The 12,344-nt window shown below is 42.3% G+C and overlaps 1 protein-coding gene, 1 long non-coding RNA gene and 1 pseudogene across 2 annotated transcripts in view; 1 reads left to right on the top strand and 2 right to left on the bottom strand.

The window, feature by feature from the left end:
• The window catches only part of LOC103888610 (CEA cell adhesion molecule 6), a 913,736-nt gene that overhangs the window by 170,785 nt on the left and 730,607 nt on the right, over positions 1-12,344 (bottom strand). The gene's annotated exons all lie outside the window — the stretch shown is intronic.
• The window catches only part of LOC129051986 (uncharacterized), an 80,883-nt gene that overhangs the window by 34,873 nt on the left and 33,666 nt on the right, over positions 1-12,344 (bottom strand). The window lies entirely within an intron of this gene.
• On the top strand, positions 5,307-5,956 carry LOC100447662 (AN1-type zinc finger protein 5-like; annotated as a pseudogene).

Genomic DNA, 12,344 nt, shown 5'->3' with positions numbered 1-12,344 from the left:
ATTTTTTTTTTTTTTGGCCAGGCACCGTGGCTCACGCCTGTAATCCCACCACTTCAGGAGGCTGAGGCGGGCAGATCGCAAGGTCAGGAATTCAAGACCATCCTGGCCAACATGGTGAAATCCTGTCTCTACTAAAAATACAAAAATTAGCTCGGTGTGGCAGTGCACACCTGTAATCCCAGCTACTCGGGAGGCTGAGACAGGGGAATGGCATGAACCTGGGAGGCGGAAATTGCAGTGAGCCAAGATCACACCACTGCACTCCAGCCTGGTGACAGAGTGAGACTCCGTCTCAAAAAAAAAAAAAAAAGTTTTTTTTTTTAAGAGACAGGGTCTCACTTTGTTTGCCCAGGCTGGTCTTGAACTCCTGGGGTCAAGTGATTCTCCTGCCTCGGCCTCCCAAAGTGTTAGGGTTACAGGCATGAGCCATTGCACCTGACCAGATTTGTCTATTAGGTTTTATTAAGAATTGGATTTAACATCAATATAGTACACTAACATAAAGGTGAGACTTGGCTTTCTCTCTTGAACAAGATTTTTGTGTAATTTTTTTTAATGAAAGATTTTTGTTTGCCTTTTGAATAAACTACAGGAAAAAGAATGAAAGAAAAGAGAAAGATTATTTGGAAAGCTAAGTCTTCCCTCTGTCAATAAGTAAAGGTTCCCCCCTTTTTTTTTTTTTTTTTTTAGGTAGAGTCTCGCTCTGTCACCCAGGCTGGAGTGCAGTGACACAATCTTGGCTCACTGAAACCTCCGCCTCCCAGGTTCAAGCAAATCTCCTGCCTCAGCCTCCTGAGTAGCTGGGATTACAGGCGTGCACCACCACGCCTGGCTAATATTTTGTATTTTTAGTGAGACGGGGTTTCACCATATTGGCCAGGCTGGTCTCAAACTCCTGACCTTATGATCCACCCGCCTCGGCCTCCCAAAGTGCTGGGATTACAGGCGTGAGCCACCATGCCCGGCCAGGTTTTTCCCTTTTTAAAATCTTTGAGTTATCATTTTGGCTCAATGACTTACGGTGTGCTGGGATTCTGTTCTATATCAAGTATTTTAAACCCTTAATATTTGAAAACTTTCCAAAATCAAATTATAAGTTGCCTTTTTCTGACCTGATTTATCCTTTAGATATTAGGTACCCTAAAGTCCAAAAGAGACACATTTGGCTTATTTGGTATATTAAAATCATACAGGAAGCATTGTCAAATATGAAATAGTGTTTAGCTTTCTTTGGGGTGAATTTGTATAAATGTGTTATTGGTATGTTTTCCAAAATTATGCTGTACTCCTATAATACTGATATGACTTAGTGTATATTATCAGTAATAATTATAATTGTTTTGTAAAATTGTTGTATGCCACAGAAGTAACCATGACTGCCATAATAATTTTTGTCATCCACAGACAATTGTTGTTTTATTTTGATCCTCTTTAAAGGGCAGTTTATAATCAGCTATAGGACTCGGATGAGTACTCTTAAATGCAGGCCTTTGATAACTTTGGAAAGTGTGCCATTAAAATAGAGAGGAAAGAACTTCAAAGACTCTCTTGGAAAACTAATGTGTACACAAATGTTGAGTGAAACAGGAACTAATTGCATAGACTGAACTAACAAAAGACAAAAATAATCTTTTTATGACTTTTTGCCTAAAACATTGCTGATCCTTTCTGTCTTTTCAGAGTCAAGAATACTTTTCTTTTGAGCTATTTACAGCTTTTAACAAGTAAAATATATTCCTATAAAGAAAATTTGGAGCATATTTCTTTCTCTCTACCTCATTTCTCCAAAATTTGGAAACTGTAAGTATTCTTAACTATGGCAATATTTGCACAAGTACAGTAAGAATCTGTTTTCTTTCGTAACAGGACACCATTGGAGACAATGGTTCTTTTATGAAGGCTTTGACTTCATAAAAGACTACTTTTAAGGAATCAAAGTTGACTTACAGAGTCAGAAAAAGCCCCCTGAGAAAACTGGCCTCGTGCCTTGTCTATGCAGTCCTTGTACAGGGATCCTGACCTGTGGTAAGTAAAGAATGTCACTTTCTAAAGAATGTCACTTTTTTTTTTTTTTTGAGAGAGTGTTTCACTCTGTCACCCAGGCTGGGGTGCAGTGATATGATCTTGGCTTACTGCAACCTCCACCTCCCAGGTTCAAGTGATTCTCCTGCCTCAGCCTCCGAGCAGCTGGGATTACAGGCATGTGCCACCATGCCCAGCTAAATATTTTTTTGTATTATTAGTAGAGACAGGGTTTTCACCATGTTGGCCAGGCTGGTCTCAAACTCCTGACATCAAGTGATCAACCCATCTCAGCCTCCAAAAGTGCTGGGGTTACAGGTGTGACCACCACACCTGGACAAACATGTCACTTTCTGGCCCAGGAGTCCCAATTATCCTGGGAAATTGAGAGGAGAGAAATGTACCCAATTCATACAAGTATTTGAAGGTACAAACCCATGGCTGGGATCAGTGCTTTAAAAGCTCTAATCTGAGATTCCTTATGGAACAAAGTTCCATCAAATCCAATTTAAAAAGAGCCTATATGGCAAATAATTACTCTTGCTGTACTTTATACAAATAATCAGACCCAATATAATAAGACTAAAACTTAGTTTGCAAATAAATGAGTCCTACCATGATTTGTTTTTAATAAAAATGGAAATTAGAGAAAAATTATTTTTCAAAAACTGTGATACACCTGTTATTAGATTCTAGTCTCATCTGTTGCTTTTTTAGTTTTTCCTGCAATTGAGACTGACTCTGCTTCTTCCTATGAACCAACCAGTGATCTCTGGCTGCTGCTCAGAAGAAACAAAAGGCGAAGGTAATGTAAAAATCTGGATCAATATCTTAATTCTGGGCATGTATTGGAATCAGCTAGTGACTCTGTATCAGCTTGGTTCCAACAACTGCCCCGTTCTTGAAAAGCTTTCTTATTTAGTTCACTTGGAATAATTTTACTTATTTCGCTTTACTTTTGTGGAATATATTGGTGTCATATTCTTTGTGTAAAAATGCAAGATAAGCTTATTCAATGTTTTCTTAAATTGAGCACTTATTAATCTTTCAGATATCACCTTTTGTCAGAACTCAGAGTTATGAAGGGCCCTCACCTTACTGAGGCTTTCTGACTGAGCTCCTCTCTACCCTGGATACAAGAGACCCTAATAGGCAGGAGTATCATTGCCCCTATTCAGCCTAAAGAAGTTACAGTGGATGGGATCTTTGGCCCTCTGCAATCCTTAGGATTAAAGATCCCCTTGTAAAAAGGAGGGAGGAAATATGTCAGAGGTGTTTGAACCAGAGCAACTCCATCTTGAACAGGGTCTGGGTAAAATAAAGCTGAGACCTGCTGGGCTGCATTCCCAGATTAGGCATTCTTAGTTGCAGGATGAGATAGGAGGTCAGCACAAGATACAGGCACAAAGACCCCACTGATAAAACAGGATGCAGTAAAGAAGCTGGCCAAAACACGCCCAAACCAAGATAAAGATGGAACTGACTTCTGGTTGTCCTCATTGCTCTTTATACACTAATTATAATGTGTGACCATGCTAGAAGACACTCCCACCAGTGCCATGACAGTTTACAAATACCATGGCAATGTCTAGAAGTCACCGTAAATGGTCAAAAAGGAAAAGGAACCCTCAGTTCCAAGAAATCACCACCCCTTTCTTGGAAAACTCATGAATAATCCACCCCATATGTAGCATATAATCAAGAAATAACCATAAAAATATCCAACCAGCAGCCCTCAGGGCTGCTCTGCCTATGGACCAGTCATTCTTTTGTTTCTTCTCTAATAAACTTGCTTTCACTTTACTCTACGGACTTACCCTGACTTCTTTCCTGTGTAAGATCCAAGAACCCTCTCTCGGGGACTTGATCAGGACCCCATTCTGGTAATAATATGACCCAACAATTCCACTCCTAGGTATATAACCAAGAGAAATAAAAACATGTCTATACAAAAACTCATATACAAATGTCCATGGCTGGGCTTGATGGCTCACCCCTGTAATCTCAGCACTTTGGGAGGCTGAGGTGGGCAGATCACTTGAGCTCAGGAGTTCAAGACCAGCCTGGCCAACATGGTGAAACCCTGTCTCTACTAAAAATACCAATATTAGCTGGGTGTAGTTGTGTGCACCTGTAATCCCAGCTACTCAGGAGGCTGGGCCAGGAGAATCATTTGAATTGGAAAGGCGGAGGTTTCAGTGAGCCAAGCAAGACTCCATGTCTTAGAGAAAAAAAAAAAAAAATGTTCATAAGCAGCATTGTTTGTTAATAGCCAAAAGCAGAAACAACTCAAATGTCCACCAACTGATGAAGGGACTTACAAAACGTGGTATATACATACAATGGAAGATTATTTGGCAATAAAAAGAAACGGGGCTGGGCACAGTGGCTCACACCTATAATCTCAACAATCTGAAAGGCCAAGGTGGGAGGATCGCTTGAGCCCAGTTGTTTGAGACCAGCCTGGGTAATACAGTGAGACTTCAGCCTGGGTAATACAGTGAGACTTCATCTGTATAGGAAAAAAATTTTAAGTAAAAAATAAAAAGAAATAAAGTATTGATACATGATACAACATGGATAAAGCTTGAAAATATTATGCTAAGTGAAAGAAGCCAGTCACAAGAACACATATTATTCCATTTATATGAAATATTGAGAATAGGCAAGTTCACAGAAACAAAAAAGTAGATTAGGGTTCCCAAGGGCTGGAGAGAGGAGGCTGAAGGGTGGGGTGAAAAAAGGAGCGATTACTAATGGGTATGGGGTTTCTTGTTGGGGTGATGAATATGTTCTGAAGACTGATTATGGTGACAGTTACACAATTCTGTGACTATACTAAAAATCAGGCACTTGTTCTTCAAGTCACACACTTGGGTGTCTTCCAAGCATACTTTCTCTTTTTTTATTTTCTAAAGCCTTTTAAAAATAAACTTCCGGCCAGGCGCGGTGGCTTACACCTGTAATCCCAAGCACTTTGGGAAGCCGAGGTGGGTGGATCACCTGAGGTCAGGAGTTGGAGACCAGCCTGGCCAACATGGTGAAACCCCGTCTCTACTAAAAATACAAACAAAAAATTAGCTGGGTGTGGTGGCAGGCGCCTGTAATCCCAGCTGCTCAGGAGGCTGAGGCAGGAGAATTGTTTGAACCCAGGAGGCAGAGGTTGCAGTGAGCCGAAATCACACCATTGCACTCCACCCTGGGCAACAAGAGCAAGACTCCATCTTAAAAATAAAATAAAATCCCTTTGGCCATGAGGATGGTTGGAACTCAGACCTGGCAGAAAAATATGGCTCAGGAGACCAACCAGACCCCGGGGCCCATGCTGTGTAGCACAGGATGTGGCTTTTATGGAAATCCTAGGAGAAATGGAATGTGTTCAGTTTGCTACAAAGAACATCTTCAGAGGCAGCAGAATAGTGGCAGAATGAGCCCAATGGGGACAGCTAGTGGTTCCAACCTCAGATTCTGCATCTGTACAGAGAGCAGACACTAGCTTAAACAACTGTGAAGGTGCTGCTGGCAGCACATCTGAAAAATCAAGAAATGTGACTGTGGCTGCCTTGCCTGTAACTCAGCAAATGACAGAAATGAGCATTTCAACAGAGGACAAAATACCCCAAAAACAGAGATGTCAGAGCCAGTTGTCACTCAGCCCAGTCCATCAGTTTCTCAGCCCAGTACTTCTCAGAGTGAAGAAAAAGCTCCTGAATTGCCCAAACCAAAGAAAAACAGATGTTTCATGTGCAGAAAGAAAGTTGGTCTTACAGGGTTTGACTGCCGATGTGGAAATTTGTTTTGTGGACTTCACTGTTACTCTGACAAGCACAACTGTCCGTATGATTACAAAGCAGAAGCTGCAGCAAAAATCAGAAAAGAGAATCCAGTTGTTGTGGCTGAAAAAATTCAGAGAATATAAATTACTTCTTGTGAAGAGACTGAAACTTTGTTTTTATTTTAATATATCACAGGAAAACATTAAAGAGCAGATGCATGGCCATTTTTTAAAAAAATAAATAAATAAAAATAAAATAAAATAAACTTCCACTCTTGCTCTGAAAAAAAATCATTGAGGAATATACTTTAAATGGGTAAGTGGTATGGCATATAAATTAAACCTCAATAAAGCTTTTTTTTAAGAAAAAAAAAAAGAACATTGAAGCCTAGATAAAGACTGTACCAGCTGGACAGAGTTTAGATTCAGTTGTAATATCCCATAAGCCCATTAAGACCCATAGCCAACCTGTAAAACTGCAATAATCTGAACTTTGACTTTACTTTTAAAAAAAAAAAAACCTAACATCGAGGCCTAGGACCTCATTTTTGGTCATTCCCTACCAGCTTTGTACCACTTGTTTAATTGATTTAATGAGAAACATAGCCATAGTAACGATGTGTATTTACTGAGCATCTATTATGTGATAGCTACTTTTCTAGGACCCAGGATTCAACAGTGAGACATGTAGTCCCTGCATACAAAATGCTTACACTACATTCACCAGGTAATCTTGAGAGGGCATGGTAAGCGCTACACAGGGGTAAGTACTGGGTACTTCAGAAGCATGACCTGGGGTTGGGGTGTTAGCATAGCATAGCACAGAAGAAGGGATGTCTAAACCAAAGATAACTAAAGTTGATAAGAAAGAGGCATAACAGGAGCATTCTAGGCAGACAGAATAAGTGCAAAGGCCCGGACACAATAGAGAACAGAGGTATCTAAGGAATTATAGTATGTGTTGTATACCTGGAGTACAAGAATGGGGGTAAGGTGGGGGCAGGATTAGCACAGATGAAGCTAGAGAAGACTGAGTTCTTTTAAATTTGTAATATGACAAAAAAAAAAAAAAGCTTGGGGGCCCTATTGAAGAGATCAAAGTGCATCCTGAGGGCAACAGAGAACGATTTAAAGGGCTTTAATATTAGGGAAAATGTGATTAGAATTTGGTTTCATGCATCCACTTCACCCACACTGCAGAAAATGAATTAGAGTGGCATGGAATTAGACTGAAGACAAAAAAGTGGAATCAGAGAGAAGGCTGCTGCAGTGATCTAGAAAAGGAAATGCCTGAATCAGTAGTGTAAGGTTGGAAAAAGAAGTGGACAGCTTGAGAGATATTTAGCAGGTAGTATTGTCAAGACTGAGTGATTGACTAGATGTGGGGGTGATAAAAGAGTAATCAAAGACGGTGGCCAGATTTCTGGTGTGGATCATTGTGGGGTACCATCCACTGAAATTTTTTTTTTAATTTTTTGAGACAGGGTCTCACTCTGTCACCCAGGCTACAGTGCAGTCGTGTGATCACAGTTCACTGCAGACTCAACCTCCGGGGCTCAAGCAATCCCGACCTCCTGAGTACCTGGTACTATAGGCACATGCCACCATGCCCAGCTAATTTTTTAAGACATGAGGTTTCATTATGTTGCCCAGGTCACAGGCATGAGCCATCGCACCCGGCCATCTCTGTCTCTCTTTAAATAGAAATGGGGTCTTATTCTTTGCTTGGTCACAAACTCCTGGACTCAAGCAATCCTCCCGCCTCAGCCTCCCAAAAGTGCTGGGATTACAGGTGTGAGCTGCTGCACCTGGCTAAAATTTTGTTTTAAACAATTAGGTTTAGAGGCAAGATAAATTCAGTTTTTTTGGACATTGTTGCATATTCAAAGGCAGATGTCCAATAAACTGTTGAGATATACAATTCCAGAGAGATGGAGGGCTGGGTGCAGTGGCTCATGCCTGTAATTCCAGCACTTTGGGAGGCCAAGGCAGGCAGATCACTTGAGGTCAGTAGTTTGAGACCAGCCTGGCCAACATGGCGAAATGCTGTCTCTACTAAAAATACAAAAGCTAGCCAGGTGTGGTGGTGGGCACCTGTAATCTCAGCTACCTGGGAGGCTGAGGCAGGAGAATCGCTTGAACCCGGGAGGCAGAGGTTTCAGTGAGCAGAGATCATGCCACTGCACTCCAGCCTGGGCGACAGAGGGAGACTCTGTCTCAAAAAAAAAAAAAAAAAGAGAGAGAGCGTGAGAGAGAAGAGAACGAGAGAGATGGAGGACAGGCACAGTGGCTCACACCTATAACCCCAGCCCTTTGAAAGGCTTAGGTAGCTGAATAGCTCGAAGCCAGGGGAGTTCAACATCAGCCTGTGCAACATAGCGAGACTCTGTCTCTAACAAAAAAAAAAAAAAAGTTTTTAATTAGCTGGGCACAGTTGGCCGGGCGCGGTGGCTCATGCCTGTAATCCCAGCACTTTGGGAGGCCGAGGTGGGCAGATCACAAGGTCAGGAGATCAAGACCATCCTGACTAACACAGTGAAACCCCGTCTCTACTAAAAATACAAAAAAATTAGCTGGTCGTGGTGGCGGGCACCTGTAGTCCCAGCTACTAGGGAGGCTGAGACAGGAGAATGGAGTGAACCCGGGAGGCGGAGCTTGCAGTGAGCTGAGATCGCGCCACTGCAACAGAACGAGACTCCGTCTCAAAAAAAAAAATTAGCTGGGCACAGTGGTTCACACCTGTAATCCCAGCACTTTGGGGTGCTAAAGTGGAAGGATTGCTTGAGTCCAGGAGTTAAAAGTTATAGTGAGCTATGATCGCACCACTGCATTCTAGCCTGCGCGAAAGAGTAAGACCCCATCTCTGTTTAAAGAGAGAGAGAGATGGCCGGCGCGATGGCTCACGCCTGTAATCCCAGCACTTTGGGAGGCTGAGGCGGGCAGATCATAAGGTCAGGAGATCGAGACCATCCTGGCTAACACAGTGAAACCCCGTCTCTACTAAAAATACAAAAAGTTAGCCAGGCGTGGTGGTGGGCACCTGTAGTACCAGCTATTCGGGAGGCTGAGGCAGGAGAATGGCATGAACCCGGGAGGCAGAGGTTGCAGTGAGCCAAGATCACGCCACTGCATTCCAGCCTGGGCGACAGAGTGAGACACCGTCTCAAAAAAAAAAAAAAAAAAAAGAGACAGAGACAGAGATGGGCCATTCATCAGGTATCAATTATAACTGAAGTCACAGAGGGAGCATGAGTATATAGAAAGAGAAGAGGACATAAGGACAGAACCCTAAAGACCAATGATATTTAAGGAATGGAATGGACACATCAGAGAAGGTGGTAAGGAAAACTCAAAAGGAACGGCCAGAGAGGTAGAAGAGAACCCAACAGTGTGAGGGCCAGAGCAGCAGTTCCAAAGCAAAGCACTGGCAGACTGTGGTAAGTGTGCTGCAACGCCAAGTAAAACAAGGGTGAAAAAGGGTCATTCTATTTTGCAACTGTGTCATCATTGGCGACGCTGATAAGAGTAGTTTTGGTTGCACAACGGGAATAAATCTACTCTAGGATGCTCAGGAGTAGATGGGAGATAAGTAAATGGAGATAGTAACTATAAACTCTTTTTAAGTATTAGTTTAGGGCAGGTACAGTGGCTCAAGCCTGTAATCCCAGCAACCTGGGAGGCCGAGGCAAGCGGATCACCTGAGGTCAGGAGTTTGAGACCAGCATGGCCAATATGGTGAAACCCCATCTCTACTAAAAATACAAAAATTAGCCAGGCGTGGTGGTACATGCCTGTAGTCCCAGCCACTTGAGAGGCTGAGGCAGGAGAATTGCTTGAACTCGGTAGGAGGAGGTTGCGGTAAACCGAGATTGCAACACTGCACTCCAGCCTGGGCAACAGAGCGAGATACTATCTCAAAAAAAAAATAACAACCATAAATAAATAAATGTTAGTTTCTAAAAAAAGAAGAGAGTGATATGGTAGAAGCCAGTAAGAGAAGTTGAGTTCAAAAAGGGGATTTTTTAATATAAGACACGCTTAAATATATTTAAATATTAAAATATTGAAATAGATGCAGAGTTTTTAGTTTCCTATTATGATCATGCTCTTTCTTCTAACTACTTCCTTCCTTCTCACAGGAAATTATTACTGAAATACGAGGCATTCAATCTAGTCCTGCGGTTTGCTGCATAGAATGCCAGTCACTGAGTCAACAAGTATTTCCAGGAAGGAGGGCTTGAATCGGGTGCTGCGGTGAAGGACAACAGGAGATAAAGTCTCAAATCAGTCTCTGACAGACTGAAACTGGGGAGTTTATATAGCAGGGAAGGTGGGAAAACAGAAATTAGGGAGGGGTAGCGAAGCAGTCAGGATGGATGAGGAGTCTGGTATCTCATTGTCTGGGTGTGAGGATCTGATGAGTTTCAGTTCCTTGCCTGAGGGTAGGTTTCCTAAGGAAGGAACTCAGATGAGACAGATACAAGTTTAGAGTTCTAAGACTAGGGAAGGTCAATTTCTATGTTTATTCAAAAAACCTGTAAACATTAGTCCTGTGGGACAATTGCGCTGGTTTCAAAATCTGGAAGGGAAGAGCTAGCTGAAGATAAGATAGATCCTAAGTATTTTAAGCCAGACCAGCTTCAGGACAGATTTGACTTACCAACATTTCAAACATAGTGCCTCCATACCGCGTTAAAATCTGCTCTCCTATAACCAGGTCTTTTCTCTGCTTATGACCACATATCATATAAAACTACTGATTTGCTCATCATCTTTTAAACAAATCATATTCTTCTAAAATAGGACTTTCAAAACTATAAATAATTGCCAACTTAGAAAAATCCAGTGGAGACTGCTAATGGTTTCCTTCTTTCTCTCTTCTTATGTTAGCAGTAGAATCTCCATTGCTAATTGCTACTTCTGTGGGAGTGCTTGTTTATTAATGTTTTGAGAGAAACTGTGGTTTCTTTTTTTTTTTTTTGAGACGGAGTCTCTTGTTGCCCAGGCTGGAGTGCAATGGTGCGATCTCCGCTCACCGCAACCTCTGCCTCCCGGGTTCAAGCGATTCTCCTGCCTCAGCCTCCTGAGTAGCTGGGATTACAGGTATGTACTACCACGCCCAGTTAATTTCATATTGTTTGTAGAGACAAGGTTTCTCCATGTTGGTCAGGCTGGTCTCGAATTCCCTACCACAGGTGATCCACCCTCCTCAGCCTCCCAAAGTGCTAGGATTACAGGCGTGAGCCACCGCCCCTGGCGAAACTGTTTTCAAAGATGGAAAAGGGAAGAATCTGTCAAAGCAGTAAGCCCACAGGAATGCTAACCCTAGGACTGACTCCAGGTAGGGTTGAGTAACTCCCATTGGGCAGTTACTCAAAGATTTTACCCCCACTCTGCCTAAAATTTTCATCCCACTTTATTAAACTACATGGTATTTCATCCAATTCATTTAGCAAATGATTCTGAGAAGATTACAGAGCTTTCAGCTATACATGAATCACTTGTACAAACTGCTTTTCCCTCACCATCCAGCTTCCATCTAACACACTGAGTTGGGAGCTTTAATGGGAATGGGGTAGGACTGGGAAAATGACTCAAAAGCAAAGGAAATTTGGGCCATAAATGAGGAACAAGATAGGCCTGGATCAGATATTAAAGTAGAGAGATAAGGGTAGCATCAAAGTCCTATATACCTTAAATCTTAGAAGAGGGAGAAGAGTTCATAAAAAGGGTTCAAGAGATGAAAAGATATCAAAGGTAAGCATCATTTTTAAAGTGTGCCTCATGTTAATCCTGTGCCAGGAATGGTAGATAGGACTCTTTTCCCTTCCCTGGGATATTTCTAACATTTAGAACCCAAGTGTAGTAGGGTTCTCCAGAGAAGCAGAACCAACAAGATGTGTGTGTGTCTGTTTGTATATAAAAAGAGCTTTATTACAAAGAATTGTTTCACACAATTATGGAGGCTGACAAGTCCCAAGAGCTTCAGGGTGAACTGGAAAGCTAGAGACCCAAGAGAGCTGGTTGTATAGTTTCAGTCGAAAGGCCAGCAAGGCTCAAGAGCTGATGATTCAGTTTGAGTTTGGAGACAGGAAGAAGCCAATATCCCAGTTTGAAAGTGGTCAGGCAGGAGTAATTCCTTTACTCAAGGGAGGATAAGTCTTTTTGTTCTATTCAGGCCTTCAACTGGTTGGATGAGGCCCACCCATATTAGGGAGAGCAATCTACTTTATTCAATCTATCAATTTAAATTTTAATCTCATGCAAAAATATCTTCACAGAAATACCCAGAATAGGCCGGGAGCAGTGGCTCAGGCCTGTAATCCAGCACTTTGGGAGGATCATGAGGTCAGGAGTTCAAGACCAGCCTGGCCAACATGTAGAAACCCCGTCTCTACTAAAAATACAAAAATTAGCCAGGTGTGGTGGCATGAGCCTATAATCCCAGCTACTCGGGAGACTGAGGCAGGAGAATTGCTTGAACTTGGGAGGTGGAGGTTGCAGTGAGCCGAGATCATGCCATTGCACTCCAGCCTGGGCAACAGAG

This window comes from Pongo abelii, chromosome 20 (genome assembly GCF_028885655.2).
Source record: "Pongo abelii isolate AG06213 chromosome 20, NHGRI_mPonAbe1-v2.0_pri, whole genome shotgun sequence".
NCBI classification, from domain to species: domain Eukaryota; kingdom Metazoa; phylum Chordata; class Mammalia; order Primates; family Hominidae; genus Pongo; species Pongo abelii.
This window is presented reverse-complemented; position numbering and strand designations above follow the sequence as displayed.